Source organism: Microtus ochrogaster, chromosome 1, assembly GCF_000317375.1.
Source record: "Microtus ochrogaster isolate Prairie Vole_2 chromosome 1, MicOch1.0, whole genome shotgun sequence".
In the NCBI taxonomy this organism is placed as follows: domain Eukaryota; kingdom Metazoa; phylum Chordata; class Mammalia; order Rodentia; family Cricetidae; genus Microtus; species Microtus ochrogaster.
In genome coordinates, this window is record NC_022009.1 from 45,116,737 (window position 1) to 45,134,749 (window position 18,013).

Consider the following 18,013-nt stretch of genomic DNA (forward strand, 5'->3'; position numbering starts at 1 on the left):
GGGGACCCCAGTGCCGGGAAGGAATAGACAGGTAGATCTCTAGCTCTTGTTGACTAGCCAGTGAGAGACATAACCTCATTAAACAAGATGGTTAGCTTCTGACCAGCACCCAAAGTTGTCCTCTGGCCTTACACACACACGCACACACGCATGCATACACACATACATACATGCACACACACTCACGCACACATACATGCACTCACACTCATACACACGTACTTATATGCACACACGTGCACTTTCACATGCACACATGCACACGCACACATACACACGCACACACGCATGCATACACTGGGTAACATGAGCCTGCACTTACCCAGGAAAATTGAGCTTGGACCATCCCAGAGATTGTACCATATGGAAAATCTGTCCTCTCTAGCTTTTCGCAATGTCCAACTGAAAGGACAACTTTGTTCTTATGTATGTTGGTAACAAACGCACCAGCTGTTCCCAATAATTAGAGTTATTTTTCTTTCCTTTTTTTTTTTTTACTGCTGGGTTCAGTGGTGTACATTACATTATTTAAAATAAAAACTAATGCAGGTTCATAAATATAAAGTGCTGTTCTCGCTTCCAAATCCCATAAAGCAGTAAATATAAAGGACTGCCGCCTTCCCGAGTGTTACAACCGGAACGCAAACCGTTTATGGCTAATTGATCACCCCCCAACTGTGGTTCCTCCTCAGCAGCTAAATGACACTAATTCATTTGCATGTTTGCCTTTACTCCTCAGAATGAGCACAGCTGGTGTGGCTTCGTGACTACCTTCTGGGGAAGATCTTGCCTGTTTGCCTCTGGAAAAGATGTAAGTGAGAAGGAAAGGCCTCGTCCTTGTTGGGAGAGGGGTGCCATCGTGTCCATAGAATGGTCCCCGAGGTTCAGGTTCCAGGTGGCTATGAGCTTGACAGTGATGGAAATATTTTGTGAGCTAGCAATCGGGATGGATCCACTTCAGCACAGCCAAATTCCTCGGGATAAAAAGATGAGTGCTTTTCAACCATTTCCAGAATATTTTAATGTGATTTAGATCATAATGGACCCAGACACTTCTCCATTGTATTGCGTTCACGGTCCCCTCACTGAGGGGCAACTGTAATAAAACAGCAAATCTTCTCATCAGATGGTGGTTCATTGTGCCACCTGTAAAATATAAATACAAAGTGAAAGAAGCTCCGACACAGCTCCTTGAATGACAGCAATTGATAGGGTGCACAGAATTGGATTCATTCAGATTTGCCCTCTTGAGCCTCTCAGCAGAATGGGCAGGCTGTCGCTCTGTGGGATATGCACTGTCGAGACATGTTTGTGTCTTCAAGGCACTTTCCTTCCTTAATTCATGGATATTTATTGTAGCATTTGTGAATCAATGAATAAGTTGAGAATAATATGCCCGAATAAAAGTAGAGAATACCACCTGTGGCTTGACGATGGCTATGCCTGGGGTATCCGAATTCAATGTCTTGATTAATCCTAGACTGTGACTGTGGGGTCTGCTGTGCGCATGGGGAACGTGTGTTTGGGTTTTCATTGTTTACGTGTGTTGAGTTACTATTAATGACAATCAATACACCAGCAAAAGACAAAAAGGGCTCTGCCTTATTCAGTTAGGAAAGGGGCTAATAAAGCAAAGATTGCTGTTCATTTCTGTGAGAGGACTTGCCATTGTTTGGTGTTGGTGCTGAGTCGCTCATAGCATGACTTCTTTTAAAATGTACCAATACTCTTACATAACTAAGTTATGCATTTAGTATAGTATCAAACTAGTAACGCTATATAAATAAGCACATTCATTAACAACTTAATACAATGAGCTGTTTTCCTAAGCACACTAAAAAGTTTGTTGGTAAACAACACAATTAACAGACCCTCAAAGGCTAATTAATGACTAACCATTGCGCCAGGGGGGCGGACAAAGCCTGAACCCTGTAACTGAATGATTGTTACAGGTCCTCCCTCTCCTTTTCATCTGGAAAGAAAAATGCAACACAATAATATGGCTGGCTGAGAAACTTAATTGTTCTATTTTCAAATGGATTTGTGGGTCATTTTATAACAATTGAATGGACAAATAGAAACATCACTTAATGTTTTGGCACATTATCCTGAGGGTTGATGAACATGGTTGCTATTATTATAAGCCTGTAAAAGATATAACTTCATGCCTGAATCCATTATAGAGGGGCATAAGAATTGTTGAGTATGCTTGTAATCTAAATCTTTGGTAGGCTGAGGCAGGAGGATTACTGCGAATTCCAGGCTAGCTTTAGCTACATCACAAGACCTTACCTCAAAGGTAATTTATTTTTTTTAATTTTAAAATTAAGAACAAAAAATGTAAACAAACACACTATTAATTAATTAGTTAATCAATTCTCCCCACCCTCTTCAAGTTCCCCAAGACAAAGACTAGGCACCTTCTACTTTCTGAACTAGTTAATCAAACCCCACTGTTCAGATGCATCTCATGATAAACAGTGAAGTTCAAATTAGGTAAAAAAATAATGTTTCTCAGCCATAGTAGCCACTTCCCAAGCCATACGCCATGGTGGCTACCACACTGAAGAGTGTGCAGCCTGATAGACAGGGCTATTGTCCAAATTGCAGACGGCATCAAATCTGAAAATGAATGGTGATCAGTGAGTGTTGTCTTCAGAATAATACAATAGATAATACGCGATTCTTCGCATTCTGGAATACATGAATCAGTAAATGCATAGATTGCATGACAGTGTAGCTCATTGGTCACTTGCTAATGGAATACGAACCAATCCATCCCATTCTGTGAAAGTTTCTCTCCTAAAAGTTCTGTGACCTTTTGTTGCTTGATAGGCACATCCGTCCTTCTCAACAATAGACAATTGAAAAGGTAGCCTATTCTTTGGTCAATGAGAAAAATGCGAATTGATTTTGTGAGTATTTTAGTACGAAATTAATGGCTTTTAAAATGTTCTAAATCTAAATGGCTCATTGTTTTAAAACTTGGTAGCTGACACCATAGAATGAAGAATCTAGGTGACTGAATTCCTCTTTGAGATGGGAGTTTGGCTGTTGCCACTGTGATTAAGACTACATAATGAGTCTTGCCAATCAGGGCTGATTTCTTTGAAGTGTTTATCTACAGACCAATGATATGAATGTATTATGAGACAATTGCTATGAGTCCAGTTGGCATATATTACTCACAAAACACTTTGTGTACGTACTGCAGTTTCCTTGTAAGTTATCTGCTCATAACATCTCAGGCTGCATGTCCAATGGGGCTGCCATCATACACACAAGGCTGCTCATAGCTAAAGTAATTAAAGTGTAGTGAAATGTAAAATTCAATTTCTCCATTGCACTGTCCACAGTTCAGGTACTTGGCAGCTACCTGAGGATATGGGGGGCTGTGTTGGAGATGCAGTTAGTAGCATTGCGTGCTATCATAGGGTCCCTCATACTGTAGGGACACACAGAAGAGGAAAGAGGGACAGACGTGAGGACAGTGAGGCAGCCTTGTGAGTTGATCCCCCCACGGTTCACTGAAGGCCTCTGGGAAAAGGTCAGGAAAGAGCTAAGCTAGGAGAAAAGAACCTACGAGGAGCCCTTGGGTCCACACAAACTTATTGTTTCTGACTATTTCTTTCAAATACATGAATATTTATTGTATTTGCTGCCAGTGAGACGATGAATTGGTCAATAAACAAAACTGTTTCTGGAAGAAAAAGAAAGAGGTCAAAGATTGCTTATGGATCAATGAGGAGTACCCTGGAATATCTGAACAGAGGACTTTGGTTAAGCCCTGTAACTCTGAGTTACATTGCCAAAAAAAAAAAAAAATCCCATTCATTAGCTCTTATGGATATGCACTTAAAACCGGACTCTCTGAAAATAGCGGACAATGAGGACTACTGAGAACTCAAGAACAATGGCAATGGGTTTTTGATCCTACTGCACGCACTGGCTTTGTGGGAGCCTAGGCAGTTTGGATGCTCAACTTACTAGACCTGGATGGAGGTTCCTTGGACTTCCCACAGGACAGGGAACCCTGATTGCTTTTCGGGCTGGGGTGGGGGGGACTTAATTGGGGGAGGGGGAGGGAAATGGGAGGTGGTGGCTGGGAGGAGGCAGAAATCTTTAATAAATAAATTTTAAAAAAAAAGGATATGCAGTTAATCCGGAAATCAAAAATAGTACGGGTTGTACTCTTGGGTTTCTGTGCATTAAAGCAGTGTGTAAGTCAACCGAGGACCCTATAAATGAACACACACAAAAAAGGGTTGTTTCTCTTCCAAATGTGTGAGTGCCTAACGCGCTAGGAATCATTACTAATGTATTTATGAGGCTCTGAGCTCTAGGAAGGCATCGATTAAGGCCGATGCTGCAAGACAAGGAATACCTGGATAAATGTTTGTTCTTTTCAGATATGTTGTGGGTATTTTTTTAATTAAGGAAAGGACAAAATATTTATTTAATGTGATGATTCACTAAATGAAATCGCAGTCGAGGAGGGCTCACCCATGAGTCTAGGCTGACAACATGACCCAGGTGAACGCCTGGGATTTCTGGTGAACTTTTTATTGCATTTCAATTCCATTCCTCGGTTTAATTAAACAATTAAATTACTGAACATATAATATAATCTCATGCTAGTATTGTCTGATGGCTCTGAACTGACAACAGTAACAGCACTATCATAGACTAGGGATTTTAGTATCTCAATTAATGAGGCCCAAGTGTAGGCCAGGGAGGACCTTTGTTATAAAATGCCACTCATGGTTTTTCTGGTCCCGATTCTCTAGAGAAGGCAAGTAAACCCAGCCCTCACGTTTTTTGCCATGGTGATCGTATTTATTTGTTTTGACACACTATAGAATTATACAGCTTCTGTCCATCTCCTTGAGATTGCAGGGATAAAAAAATCCCATCAGCTTCCAGATGACTGTGCATATTTCCTCTTGACAGCTGCAGAGACCACGTCAGGATCTCTTTCCTTCTACATTGCTTCCCTCAGGAGGGTTTCATCTCCCACAGTGAGCAGGGCATGTGTAGCAGACAGACAGATGGACAGTCTTGGTGCATTGTAGGTCTTAGCTTTCATACTTAAAAGAAAGAAAAGTTGACATTCTTAATTTCTTAAAATTTTATTATAGAAATGTTACAAAAAGTATTACTCTCTGAAATGAACCAGACCCAAAGACTTACATTTTATTAAGTGAAAATACATAGCTATTACCACCGATTCACAAACATCTAAATATCTACAAGAAAAAATTTCGCTAAGCGTACATAAACTAAGTCGTTACATTTTCATCATCCACAGTGCTCATCCCTCAGAAGCAATGGCTTTGGTCTGCTTTAAGCACTGGACCCTGCTCACAAACCCTACACTTTTTCTCAGGAATTTACAAGAAGACCCCAAAACCTGTGTGAGTAATATTTAAATGTATTGTTTTTCTCAATGGGATACTCTGTGTTATTATAGAGTATCAGTGATATCTGAGCAAAAGATCTGGTTGTTCTGAAGAAGAAAACAAAGCCATAGGCACACATTACTAGAGAAGAAGACGGCTAACACGGACCGATGATGACAAGGGTCAGCACTATAAGTCACTGACGATGACGACAATTTTTCTGTCTGAGGTTCACAAAACAACACATCTCAGGTACTCCCTCCGCTAGCCAGGGGATGGAATTTAGGCCTGTGGAGCATGTACTGTGCATTAGAATCAGGCACTTTTATGCATGTTCTTTTCTCAGTGGATCAATGAAACAAGATACAAATATATACACAAAGGCAAATGTAAATGAACATTTTGAGACATTTATCAATTAGAAAATATTTGACTACAAATTCTGCTACGACATGTAGAAAACACAGAAGCCTGTTAAGATTAATTGGCATAAAGATTATATAAAATCTATCCAAGTTCACATATGAAGTATAATTAATAGATTAAGCCCCAGTATGGGTTAACACCTTAATTCTAATTTTGAGTCTTACTTGATTTCTCAAGATAACATCCTTACAACCTGAATCCTAAATAACAAATATTGAAAGGAGAAATGTAGACATAACCTTTTTATTTTTTTTTCCTGCTTTGTTCCCTCTGATGGATGATGACTGACCCATTGTCTCCTGGCTGCGAGGTCCATGGTTTTCCTAGCCTCAAGTTTAAAGATCAAGGGAACTGATGTAAGTGGAGGCAAAGTTCTTCTTTTGCTTTGGGTGGCCTTGATAAAACGCTCCTGTCTTAGTAAAGGCATGCGTAGGTTCCTGTTAGGCATCTGTAACTGTGTTCTCAATTAAATATGACCATGAACACAGTGTTGAGGATTTCCAAAGTTAAGAGAAAAGTCAGAGTCAGGGTTGCATAGATCTGTTGAATATATATAGCTTTAATCCATCAGGATCCTGTGCTAGGAGTTTGTGATGAATAGTTATGGTAAGAATGTCAGTGACACGGCTAGTTAAGTGATACAGACGTCGAGAGTGAAGAAGAAAGAAAAGGGTGGTGTGGGACCAGTGATGAGCACTGATGATGTATGATCTGGGGATCATGATTACAGGTCTGGGAGTCTGAGGTCCACACCAGAACACATGTAGAGAGGAAAATGTGATAAAATGTTAGATATGGTAAAGCGTGTTATAATATTTGTGTTCATGAGTTTTTTTTTCCATATTTGTAATTAGAGTAAAACATAATAAATGAGGGGGCAAGAAAATCTCCAAAATAATACTGAGTAGTAATACTAGCAGTCTATTAGTAAATGTGCTGTTAACATATTCATGAACACAGGAGCTCATGAAGACAGGATGCCTGAAGATTCCACAGGAAGTAAACTGCTAAGAGCCTTCTTTGTATTGTCAGAGCAATGTCCAGTGTTTCTGTCCTTAGTAGATCATATGACAGTGTCATACATACTTAGGTGAGTGATCGAGATATTAATGCATACAAGCCGAGTCACTGAGGGAGTGAACAAAATGTCATTTTTTTTGTTTAATGATCTCTTCTGTCTTGTACTCTCAGAATGGATTCCGCCCCCACGCGGATTTTCACTCTCCCTCGCTCATCAGCTTCATAATGAGCTGTTTTAGACTGTAATGCAGACAGTGTGAGTACCGTTTGTGTTCGGATGTTGTCTTCTTGATGCTTCTAAAGGCCATTTACTGTATTAAAAAGACCAGCTATGGCCAATGCTGAATGTATTTGAAACACAAGATTTGATAAGTTCTTATCCAATTAAGGATATGTAATGAAAATGGTCCTTTTCATTGCATAGACACTAAGGAACTCTTCATTATACCTGAGGATCTTGTACTTAGTTTTTTTGTGAGTTACAATTGCCTCAGTAGTACTAGTGATCAATTGTTCAATAAATGTGCCTGAATTAATAGAGGAGGGCTGATGTTGGATCAATGATGACTGCGGGTGCTGTATGAGTCGTGGATGGTGACTACAGGTCTGGAAGTCTGAGGTTCACATCAGAAAATGTCTAGGGTATTACCTGTTATCTTAGTCATGTATGTAAGGGATAGCCTATTTTCTAAATAGATGAGTATAGATATTATTGTAACATGATAAAATAATATAAAATGATAGAACTCATTTTCCAATCAAGACATAATTCCACAAAGGAACAACCTATATATGCTAAATACAGTAGTATATTCACCAGCGATGACTCAGATGTCAAATAAAGTAAAACTGTATTAGTGTTTTTGGTAGAGTCACAGCTATGACCATTTGTTTTCTTAAGAAGAAAACTGCATAGAGTAATGTCAATCTTTTTATAACCTCTTCTGTTCTATACTTTCAGAATGGATACCCTACAAGCTGATTTTATACAGTCTGACTTGAAACGGAACCTTGTGATCCAGCCTCTGTGTTCACAGGAAAGACACCGTGTGGGTATCGTCAGTGTCCATGTCTTGGTTCATATTGCTCATAGATTGCTCATTGTATTGATGGAACACTGCTATAATATGGAGAAACAATCTTGGCAAAATTATAACCATGGCCAGTGTATGAATTATAATGTTTAACAAAATTTTGCCAAATTAAAATTATATTAATCGTAATTTATTTACTCAGCAGGATAAACGATCCTGCAGAGGTCTGAATTATTCTCAAGGACCTCGCCATTAGATTTTGGTGATTCATAACTATCTTAATATTCTGAGTAATTACTCAAAAACACATAGAACTTAACAGAGTAGGTGAGGGCTCATGTTGGATCAATGATGACCGGATGTGGTAAATGATTCTCGTATCATGACTACAGATCTGGGAGTCTGAGGTTCACATAGCAATAGCTAGCTTGTACCACAGTCATTGGCAGCAATTATGAGTGCTCGTCTCACCTTACGCCTAGTTGAAAACATATTTTGTAGCATGTATTCCAATTAAGGTGGAACTTCACAAGAAGAGTCCTAATAATATACCGTAATATATAACTAAGGATGCCATCTGAACCATAATTAAAGCCATGAGTTCCATGGCCATTTGCTTTCTTAAGAAGCAGACATATTAGTCTTGGATGTGGAGTACTAGGAAAGAGAGAAGACAGGCAATTGGAGGGCGTGAATGAGTGAACTGCAGAACCTCATTAAATACTTAGTATAAACTCATTATCTCAGTGACAGATATTAGGAATAATCTACGTTAACAGTTACGTAAACTATAAATACAATTTCTATGTCATCTTATAATCAAGACTTAATTGCATGAGTGTATTAAAATATATACCCAAAATAATCCCTCATTCAGATGAGACGGCTGAGTTCATCGCATGAATTAAAATTATAGGCGATGTTCTGATAGAGTCAGAGGAGCAGCCCTGTGTTTTCTCAGTATGAACTTACAGTAGTGCGATGCATATGTAAATGAGCCATAAGAGGAGAGGAGTAAGACCAGCGCACAGAGAACATGCATGAGTGAGCAGAATGCCAATATATTTATATTCCCTGCTTTATAGGCTCAGAATGGTTCTCCCCCGAATTGATTTGCAAATTCTCACTTTGATGTGAGCTTCATGTTCAGCCCTTTGGATTCATAATATAGACACAGTATGAATATAGTCAACATTCCTGTGTTGGTTCATGTCGCTTTTAATGACTGTGCATATTTTGATTAAAGACTCACTTATTATCTGATAAGAACAGCCATCACCAAAGGGTTAATATAGCATATGAGGGAGACACCATGTTCATTTTTTTCCAGATTAAGAGTGCATAACAAAATAGACACTAATCATGGTGAAAGAGCCTTGGAAACTCTGAAGTATACTTAAGAGTCTTGTCCTTGAATTTTTGTGATGTACAATTATCTCAGTAGCATTAGTGGCCAATAGCCTGTAAATCAATAGAGAAGCAGATTAATGGTGACTGCTGCTGCTGTATGAGTTGCTGATTGTGCCTGCAGGTCTGCGAAGGGGAGGTCCATAGCATAAAATACCTACTTTATACCCATTATCTTAGTGACAGATAGTAAGAGTTGTTTTCTTTTATAATTAGATAAAATATTAGTGAAAATAAATGAGGAAATCTTTTTTAAATCAATACATAATTTTATAAGAATCGTACTAAAATGTTAGATCAAACAGTTCTTTTGGATTTGATGGCTGAGAATACCATGCTACATCAAATAAAACCATAGGCAATGTTCTTGGTAGGGCCAGTGTCATGACTGTATTCACTGTATACATATAGTAAGCATAAGGAGTGTGGAAATTTAAGGTGGGCATATTGCATGGAGAAGAATAGTGAATGCCAATCTTTTTTTTATGTTCTCTTTTTCTTTGTACTCTTAGAATGGCTGCCCTAAGCTGATGTATAAATTCTTCCTTGCTTGTGAGATTCCTGCTCTAATCCTTGTAGCCCTAAGATAGACACATTTGCATGTAGTCAGTGTTCATGCCTCCAACTTGGTACTTTTAAGGACTACGCACACTATTGTTGAAATACTATTCGTCCTCTGGAAGACCAACTATGTCCAAACGGTAAATAAAGTTTCTATGTAAAATAGTGTGTTTAGCAACGTTTTTCCAAATTAAGATTTTAAAATCAAACAAATGCTCAACAAGGTAAAAGATCCTGTAAATGTTTGATGTTTGCTCAAGGACATTTTCCTGATTTATAATTGATCAATTGCTCAACAACAATATAGATATAAATAGAGGATCAGAGGGCTGATGTTGGATCTGTGATGACAATGGGTGGCATATGATTCGTGGATCATGAATACAGGTCTGGAAGTCTGAGGTCCACATCCTAAAATTAGATTATGTCCCAGATCCCAGCAGCAGATATGAGTGATAATCTACTTTTATAAGTATATACAAAATAAATAAGTTGGTAACGCATTCTTAAATTTGACATGGTTCCACAGGACAAGTAGCAATCATATATACTAAACCAACCCAGTTTTTCTGACAGAGCCTTTGAGATGCCTTATAAACTATACGTGAAGCCAATGTTCTTGGTAGGGTCAGAACCATTGCCATTTGTTTTGTCAATAAGAACAAGACATAGTTTAATGTACACTCCGATGAGAGTTAGAAAGACCAGCAGACAGAATGCATGGATGAGTGAACCGAATTCCAACCATATTTTCTTTTGCTTTGTACTCCTAGAATGGAGCCACCAGGCTGATCTTTGGTTATGAGCAATATAGACAAAGTGTGAGTACTGTCAATGTTCTTCTCTTAGTTTTGTGTGCTTTGCAAAACAGTTCACTGTATTGGTGAAGGATTATTATCATCTGAGAAGAGCAAGTGTCACTAAAAGGTTAATATGGCAGGTGCTCGACACGCAAAAAGTTAGGTAAATTAAGAATAAGTAACAGACTCACCATGGCAACAAAAGAGACCATCATGGCAAAGGATGCTCATGGCAAAGGATGCTGAGCTCTCTAATATATTTAAAGATCTTGTCGTTATGTTTTTAATTCATAATCATTTCAATACTATTTGTGATCAATTCGTCAGTCAACACATAAGAGTTAATAAAGAAGTGAAGGGCTGATGTTGGACCCATGAGGACCTCTTCTTGCATATGAGCGAGTCTGTGTGGGTTTTGGATTTATAGTATAGTTTTGGGTTTATAGTATAGGCACAGCATAAAACCTTGTGTTGATTTGGGGTGCTGTGAAATGCTGTTCTTGTATTGATAAAGATTGTATATCATTTGAGATGAGCATCCATTGCCAAATGCTTAATATTCAATGTGCATGAACATGGTGTTTAGTAATATTTTGTCAAATTAAGAATGTATACCAAAATAGATACTCAACATTGCAGTATCCCGAGGAGATCTCAAGGATACTCAAGAATTATATCATTAGGTTTTTGTGATTCATAATTCTTTCAATAGTACTAGTGATCAATCGCTCAATAAGAATGCAGAAATACAGAGGAGAAGGAATGATGTTGGATCAATGATGAACAACTCTGATATGAGCCGTGGATCATGAGTACGGGCCTAAGGTTCTGAGTTCCACATCATCATCCTTGTCCCTGGCAGAAGATATGAGTGATAGTCTACTTTAATAAATGGGCAAAAATGTAAATTAAAGTAAATCGTCAAGGCGCTTTCCAGTAAAACATAACCCCATAGGAAGTGTATAAAATATATGCAAAATACAGTACTTCATTCAGTCAGCATGATTGAGGAAGCTGCCTGAAGTAAAATCATAGGCAATGTTGGCAGTTGGCTCAAAGCCTGGTGTAATGTTTGTTTTCTCATGAAGAATGCATCATAATGCCGTGATATGAGATAGGTACAGCAAGTAACTAGTGAATGGATGAGTGAACAGCATGCCAATCTTTTCCTATTCTCTTCTGCTTTCTACTCTCAGGATGGATTTCTCCCCAAAGGTGATTTACACCTTCTTTGGTGGCGATCTTCATGGTCAGCGCTTTGGGTTCATAATATAGACACAGTGTGAGTCCATTCTTACATTCAGTCTTCTCATCCTGGGTTTGTATTGCTTTTGATGTCTGTTCATGTATTGATAAAGGTCTCCTTATCAGCCTGGAAGAGCCATTGTGGCCAACATGTTCATCTAGATTGTGCATGAAACACAATATTTAAAAAATGTTACCAAATTAAAAAGTGTAATGAAAGAGACACTCATCATATCAAAAGATCCCAAGGTGCTTTGAAGTATACTTAAGGATCTTGTCTTTGGATTTCTGTGATACACAGACATCTTTATAATACCAGTGATTGATTGCTCAATAAATATAAGTTAACACAAAACAGGAGCACTAATGTAGGATCAATGATGACCAGGTGGCATATGACTTATGTACCATGACTGCAGGTCTGGGGAGTCTGAAGTTCACCTCACAAAATACCTAATATATGCCCATGATCTTAATGATATTAATAATAACCTACTTTTTCAATTAGACAAAATATCAATAAAAATAAATATAGGTCAAACATGGTGGCTCATGTCTTTAATAACGTTATTCAGGAGTCAGAGACAGGTGGATCTCTGGACAGCTGTTGATACACATAGAAATCTTGTCTTGAAATACAGCCCCCTCTCTGAAAAAAAAAAGTAATTTTCTTTTTTTTCCTTTATTGGGACTTGGTTTCTCTATGTAGCCCTGGCTGATTGCTGATTTGTAATTATCTCAATAGTACTAACAATCAATTTCTCTATAAAATGTATAAATTAATCGAGAAGAAGAGGGCCAGGCTTGGATCTGTGATGACCACTGGTGCCATATGAGTCATGGATCATAACAACAGGTCTGGGAGTCTGGGGTCCACATCAGAAAAGACCTAGTTTATATCCATGATCCTACTGACAGTTGTTAAGGAGATTCTATATTTATAATTACATAAAATATAAAACTTAATTGATAAGTTAGTTTCCATCAAGATATAATTGCACAGCTGGAGTAGTAAAAGCATATACTTAACTCACTATTTCATTCGGACATGATGACTGGGGATATCCAGTGAGTTAAAATTGTAGGCAATGTCTTTGTTTGTTTGTTTGTTTGTTTGTTTGTTTGTTTGTTTGTTTCTTTCTTTCTTTCTTTCTTTCTTTCTTTCTTTCTTTCTTTCTTTCTTTCGTTTTTGCTTCAGACTCTTGGCCATTTCTTTTTTTCTCAAGAAGAATACTTGATAGTGGATTGATACTTACATAGGGATAAAAAGAGAGGGGTAATGTAAGTGGATAGATTGCATTGGTATGTAGTCAGAACATCAATTTTTTTGTGTGTTCTCTTTTGTCTTGTGCTCTCAGAACAGATACCCCAAAGCTGATTTTAGACATTCGTCCTCTGTCACCAGCTTCTTGATCCGCTATTTGTGTTCGTAGCAAAGATACAGTGTGAGTATAGTCAATATTCATGTCTTTGTCCCGATACTTTACCAGCTATTTATTGTATTGATGAAATATGTGCTTCTTGTCATCCGCAAGTGCAACCATGGCCCAATTGTCAATATGGCGCATGGGTCAAAGGCGATAGTTTTTTGCTCAACTAAGTTTGTCCAACCAAAGAGATCACCAATGTGCCAGATATGCTGACTAGTCCTGAAGTATAGTCAGGGATCTCACCTTGGATATTTGTTGTTAATGATCATTTCCAAAGTTACAATTAGCCATCATTACACAAACATCCAGAAATTAATAGACAAGAGGAGGGATGATGTTGGATCAATGATGACCGTGGGTAGCTTCTGAGTCGGACTGTGACTACAAGTCTGTGTCTGAGGTCCACATCATAAATTATCTAGCTTGGGGGATGAAGAGATGGCTCAGAGGTTAAGAACACTAGCTGCTCTTCCAAAGGGCCTGAGTTCAATTCCCAGCAACCACATGGTGGCTTGCAACCATCTGTAATGAGATCTGGCACTGCATCCTGGAAAGTTTATATATAATAAATAAATTAATTTAAAAAATAAATTATCTAGCTTATACCCACGACTATGGTAGCAGAAGTATATGATAACTTACTATTACACTAAATAAAAATATGAACAAAATTAACTGTTTACACTAAATAGTTTTATTACATTAAAAAAATTTTAAGTATATAATTTTTTCTTCTCTTTTTTTCTCTCTCATTCTCACATACCCCTCATGAGTCTGACTCAAATTTATGCTGTTGTATGTGCGCATGTTTGTGTGCACATGCAGACACACACACACAAACACACACACACATTCCTAAATATAATCTGCTCAGTTTTTATATAACATTTCTCATATATATGTTTTCAGGGCTGACCCTTTGGTATTCCATGAAGACTTTTGCTTCCAATTTCAGAATTCTTTAATTGCCTTTAATTGTGTAGGATTGAGGCCTCAGGGGCTTTACCCAACCACTGTGGCATGCCTATTGGCATCCTTCAATTAGACAGAATTCCATAGGAAGTGTACTGATAAGGTATACTAAATGCAATAGTTTATTCATACAGCGTGTCTGAGGATACCACATGAATTAAAACTATGTTCTTGGTAGGGTTACAGCCAGGTCTAATTTCCCCCCATGAAGAACTCATCTCAATGTCACACATAATTATATGAGTGATGAGAGATGGGTAAGGCAAGTAGCGTAGTTCATGGATGAGTGAACAGAATGTCAATCTTTTTATATTCTCTTCTGATTTTTACTCTCAGGATGGATTTCCACCCACCTTCTGCTTTCATTATGATCTTAATGGTCAGTAATAGACACAGTGTGAGTACAATCAGTTCTTATGTGGGATTGTGTTGCTTATAATGGCTGTTCTTGTATTGATAAAATACTTTAAGATCCTAGAAGAGCATCCAGGTCCAACAGAGAAAATTTGGCATGTGCATCATGCACAATGTTTAAAATATGATTAAATGAAGAATGTACAATGAACCTAGATCCTCAGCATGTCTAAAGAGTCTGAGGAACTTTCAAATAAAGTCATAGATCTTGTCCTGACATACTTATGATTCTTAATATCTTAACAGTAAACTACTCAACCAACATGCGTAAGTTAATCAAGGAAAGGAGGGCTGATGCTTTATCTGTGATGACAACTGTTGCCGTATGAGTCGTGGATCATGACTACAGGTCTGAGAGTCTGCGCTCCACATCATAGAATAGCTACGTTATACCCATGATCATAGCTGTAGTTATGATTTCCTACATTTGATTAGATGAAAAATACCTGCATAAGGCTTTACCAATTAAGTCATAGCTCCACAATAAGAGTTCTAATTATATATACAAAGTCATTTCTTCTGTCAATTGTTTAACGGGTGCCATGTAAACTAAGATTATAGCCAGTGTTCTTGGTAGTGTCTGTGCCATGTTTGGCTGTTTCCTCAAAGAATAACAAATGGTGGTTATTTATAATAATAACAACAACAGAGAACACATGGATAAGGGTTGAGATGAAAAGGGCAAGATAAGCAGATAGATTACACGAATTGCCTAATAAAATGCAGTAAACACAGTGTCCTTTCCACCACGTTCTGATTTGTAGTCATAGAATGGATACCCCCAAGGCAATTTACACGTCCTACATTGGGCCTGAGCTTTGTGATGAACATGTTGAGTTTGTAATATAAACAAGATACAATGTGGATATTGTCAGTGTTCTTATTGTTTTTGGTTACTTTGAAAGGCTATTTCCTTTACTGATAAAGGACTACTTATTATCTGGGAAGAACAAGTAAGACCAATATTTAAAAAGATTTTGCTAAATTAAACTGTGTAATATGGGTACTCAACTTAGCAAAGATCTTGAGGAACTCTTAAGTATTTTTAAGGATCTTGTCCTTAAATTTTTCTGAACATAATTGTCTTCATAATACTAGCAATCAATTGCTCAATAAATGTGCCTAAATTATTAATGGTGGCCAATGGTATTATATGATATGTGGATCATGACTGTAGGTTTAGATGCCTGAGGTCTACATAAAAAAAAAAAATCATACCATGATCCTGACCGGAGACATGAGAAATAGTCTACTTTTATAGTTAAATAAAGAAAATAAATTTTTAATGAATTTTCTAAGTAAGGCCTAACTCAACATTAAGAGTGCTAATGTATTCCCAACACAGTGGTTGCTCCAGAGCAGATGACTGGGGTAGCATCTGAATTAACACTACAGGAAATGCCCTTGGCAGTTTAAGAGTCAGCTCTTTGTTTTCTCGTGGAGAACACATCCCAATGTCACACATAGATCAATATGTAGGATGAAGAGAGCAGTACTGAAAGTAGGGAGGCTACCTGGGTAGGTAGATGGACTGTCAATCTTTTTATGATCTCCCTTGCTTTTTTCAGAATGGATGTCATTGAGCTGATTTTACATTCTCCCTCGGTCATGAGTTTTGTGATCAACTCTATTGAGTAGCAATATTGTCACAGTGTGAGTACGGTCTGTGTTCTCTTGTTCATTTGGGTTTCCTCGAAAGGCTGTTCTCTGTATTGATAAAGACTATTTATCATCTGCAATGAACAGCTGTTGACAAAGCGTAGCACAAAATAGATTTTTAAAAGTTTGACAGTTTACAGTATGTAACAAAAGAAAGAGTCATGATTGCAAAAGATCCTATGGGGCTCGAATGAATGTATCATGATCATGTCCTTTACATAGTCATGATTCATAATTATATTAATTGTAGCCCTGATCAATTGCTCAATAAACAAACATAAATTATAAAAGAAGAGGAGGTCTGGTGTTGGATCTGTGATGACCACTGGTGCCGTATGAGTCGTGGATCATGACTACAGGTCTGGGAGTCTGAGTTCCACATCATAAAAGAGCTAGCACCTACCGATTTTTGTGACAATATTAGGAATTGTCTACTTTTAAAATTAGATAAAATACTAATAAGTATAAATTAAAAGTCATCTTACACTCATACTTCTATAGTAGTGCTGAAACTATATACCAAACACAGTTGTTCCTTCAGACATGAGTGAGGATGCCATATTAAATTAAGTTATATTGCAGTGTTCTTAGTAGAGTTATACCCATAACCCTTTGTTTTATCAAGAAAGAATGTATAGTTTTGTAAAGCACATTTAGATGATAAGAAGAAAGGGACATGGAGAAGTGAACAGAATCTTAATCTTTTTATGATCTCTTTTGCTTTGTACTCTCAGAGATGAATACCCTCCAGCTGACTTCCACATTCATCCTTCGTTATGAGGCCCATGATCTGATCTCTGTTCATATGATAGATGCTGTGTGAGTATGGCCAGTGTTCACATTTTCATTTGGGTTACTTTTAATACTAGCTACTTTTAATGAATCATTGCTTTCCAAATGGTTAACATGCCATGTGAGTGAAACAATACTTTTTTAACACCAAAGTAAGCCTATGTATGAGTTTTGTGATCAACTCTTTTGAAATATTCAGTAGAGCAAAATATGTATTGTTTAGGTTCTCAGTAGTACTAGTTACCTATAATTTAATAAACATAAAATAAAAATTAATAGAGAAGGGCCAGACTGACTACCATTGGTGTCATATGAGTTGTGGATCATCAATACAGCTCTGGATATCTGAGATCCAGATTGCGAAGTATATAGTTTATACTTGTTATCCTAGCATCATCTGTGAGGGATGATGTGCCTTAATAATTGGATATAAATATAAATAAAATAAATCAGCAAGGCATATTTAAATTTACAAGAATGTGGATAATATGCAACAAGCCAAAAATTTCATTCAGATAGGATGAATTAGGATACCACATGAAGTAAAATTACAGATAATGATTTTAGCCAAGGCCAAAGCCATATCCAGTGTGTATTTTTAAAACAACACATCATAATGGGACACATACTTACATGACTGAGAAGAAGGGTGATTGTATACGCAAGCAGTGTGTTTGAATGAGTAAGCAGAACATTGATGTTTTTCTATTCCTGTGTTTTTATTTATGGATAACAATAGGCAATTTCCAATTCTTGATCTTTGTAGAACAGACATGGTATGCGCATGGTGAGTGTTTTTGTTTTGGTCTGAGTGGTTTTTCAAGCTGTTCTTTATTTTGCGATCAGCACTTGTT

The 18,013-nt window shown here is 37.5% G+C and overlaps 1 long non-coding RNA gene, 9 other non-coding genes and 1 pseudogene across 33 annotated transcripts in view; all 11 read left to right on the top strand.

The window, feature by feature from the left end:
* The window catches only part of LOC101981949, a 35,059-nt gene that overhangs the window by 12,357 nt on the left and 4,689 nt on the right, over positions 1 to 18,013 (top strand). For 12 of the 24 annotated variants that reach the window (XR_001229514.1, XR_003377265.1, XR_003377267.1 and 9 more), the window contains 12 exons: positions 740 to 811; positions 5,309 to 6,181; positions 6,786 to 6,915; positions 7,017 to 7,101; positions 7,807 to 7,894; positions 9,799 to 9,987; positions 10,621 to 10,668; positions 11,844 to 11,929; positions 13,251 to 13,337; positions 14,631 to 14,691; positions 16,277 to 16,361; positions 17,102 to 17,186. This is a non-coding gene — a long non-coding RNA (uncharacterized LOC101981949). Of the gene's footprint in view, positions 1 to 739; positions 812 to 5,308; positions 6,182 to 6,785; positions 6,916 to 7,016; positions 7,102 to 7,806; positions 7,895 to 9,798; positions 9,988 to 10,620; positions 10,669 to 11,843; positions 11,930 to 13,250; positions 13,338 to 14,630; positions 14,692 to 14,954; positions 15,058 to 16,276; positions 16,362 to 17,101; positions 17,187 to 18,013 lie in introns of all 24 variants that reach the window. The other 12 variants (XR_003377274.1, XR_003377275.1, XR_001229524.2 and 9 more) reach the window with 8 other exon arrangements.
* On the top strand, positions 6,505 to 6,576 carry LOC113456856. The gene has a single exon (XR_003377591.1). It is a non-coding gene; the product is annotated as a small nucleolar RNA SNORD113/SNORD114 family (small nucleolar RNA).
* On the top strand, positions 7,399 to 7,470 carry LOC113456846. Its single transcript, XR_003377582.1, has one exon. It is a non-coding gene; the product is annotated as a small nucleolar RNA SNORD113/SNORD114 family (small nucleolar RNA).
* On the top strand, positions 8,221 to 8,292 carry LOC113456857. Its single transcript, XR_003377592.1, has one exon. It is a non-coding gene; the product is annotated as a small nucleolar RNA SNORD113/SNORD114 family (small nucleolar RNA).
* Positions 10,184 to 10,255, top strand: LOC113456844. The gene has a single exon (XR_003377579.1). It is a non-coding gene; the product is annotated as a small nucleolar RNA SNORD113/SNORD114 family (small nucleolar RNA).
* Positions 11,417 to 11,486, top strand: LOC113456877. Its single transcript, XR_003377609.1, has one exon. It is a non-coding gene; the product is annotated as a small nucleolar RNA SNORD113/SNORD114 family (small nucleolar RNA).
* LOC113456867 lies at positions 12,263 to 12,333 on the top strand. The gene has a single exon (XR_003377600.1). It is a non-coding gene; the product is annotated as a small nucleolar RNA SNORD113/SNORD114 family (small nucleolar RNA).
* Positions 12,698 to 12,769, top strand: LOC113456851. Its single transcript, XR_003377587.1, has one exon. It is a non-coding gene; the product is annotated as a small nucleolar RNA SNORD113/SNORD114 family (small nucleolar RNA).
* Positions 13,661 to 13,728, top strand: LOC113456864 (annotated as a pseudogene).
* Positions 15,007 to 15,078, top strand: LOC113456865. The gene has a single exon (XR_003377598.1). It is a non-coding gene; the product is annotated as a small nucleolar RNA SNORD113/SNORD114 family (small nucleolar RNA).
* Positions 16,676 to 16,747, top strand: LOC113456845. Its single transcript, XR_003377580.1, has one exon. It is a non-coding gene; the product is annotated as a small nucleolar RNA SNORD113/SNORD114 family (small nucleolar RNA).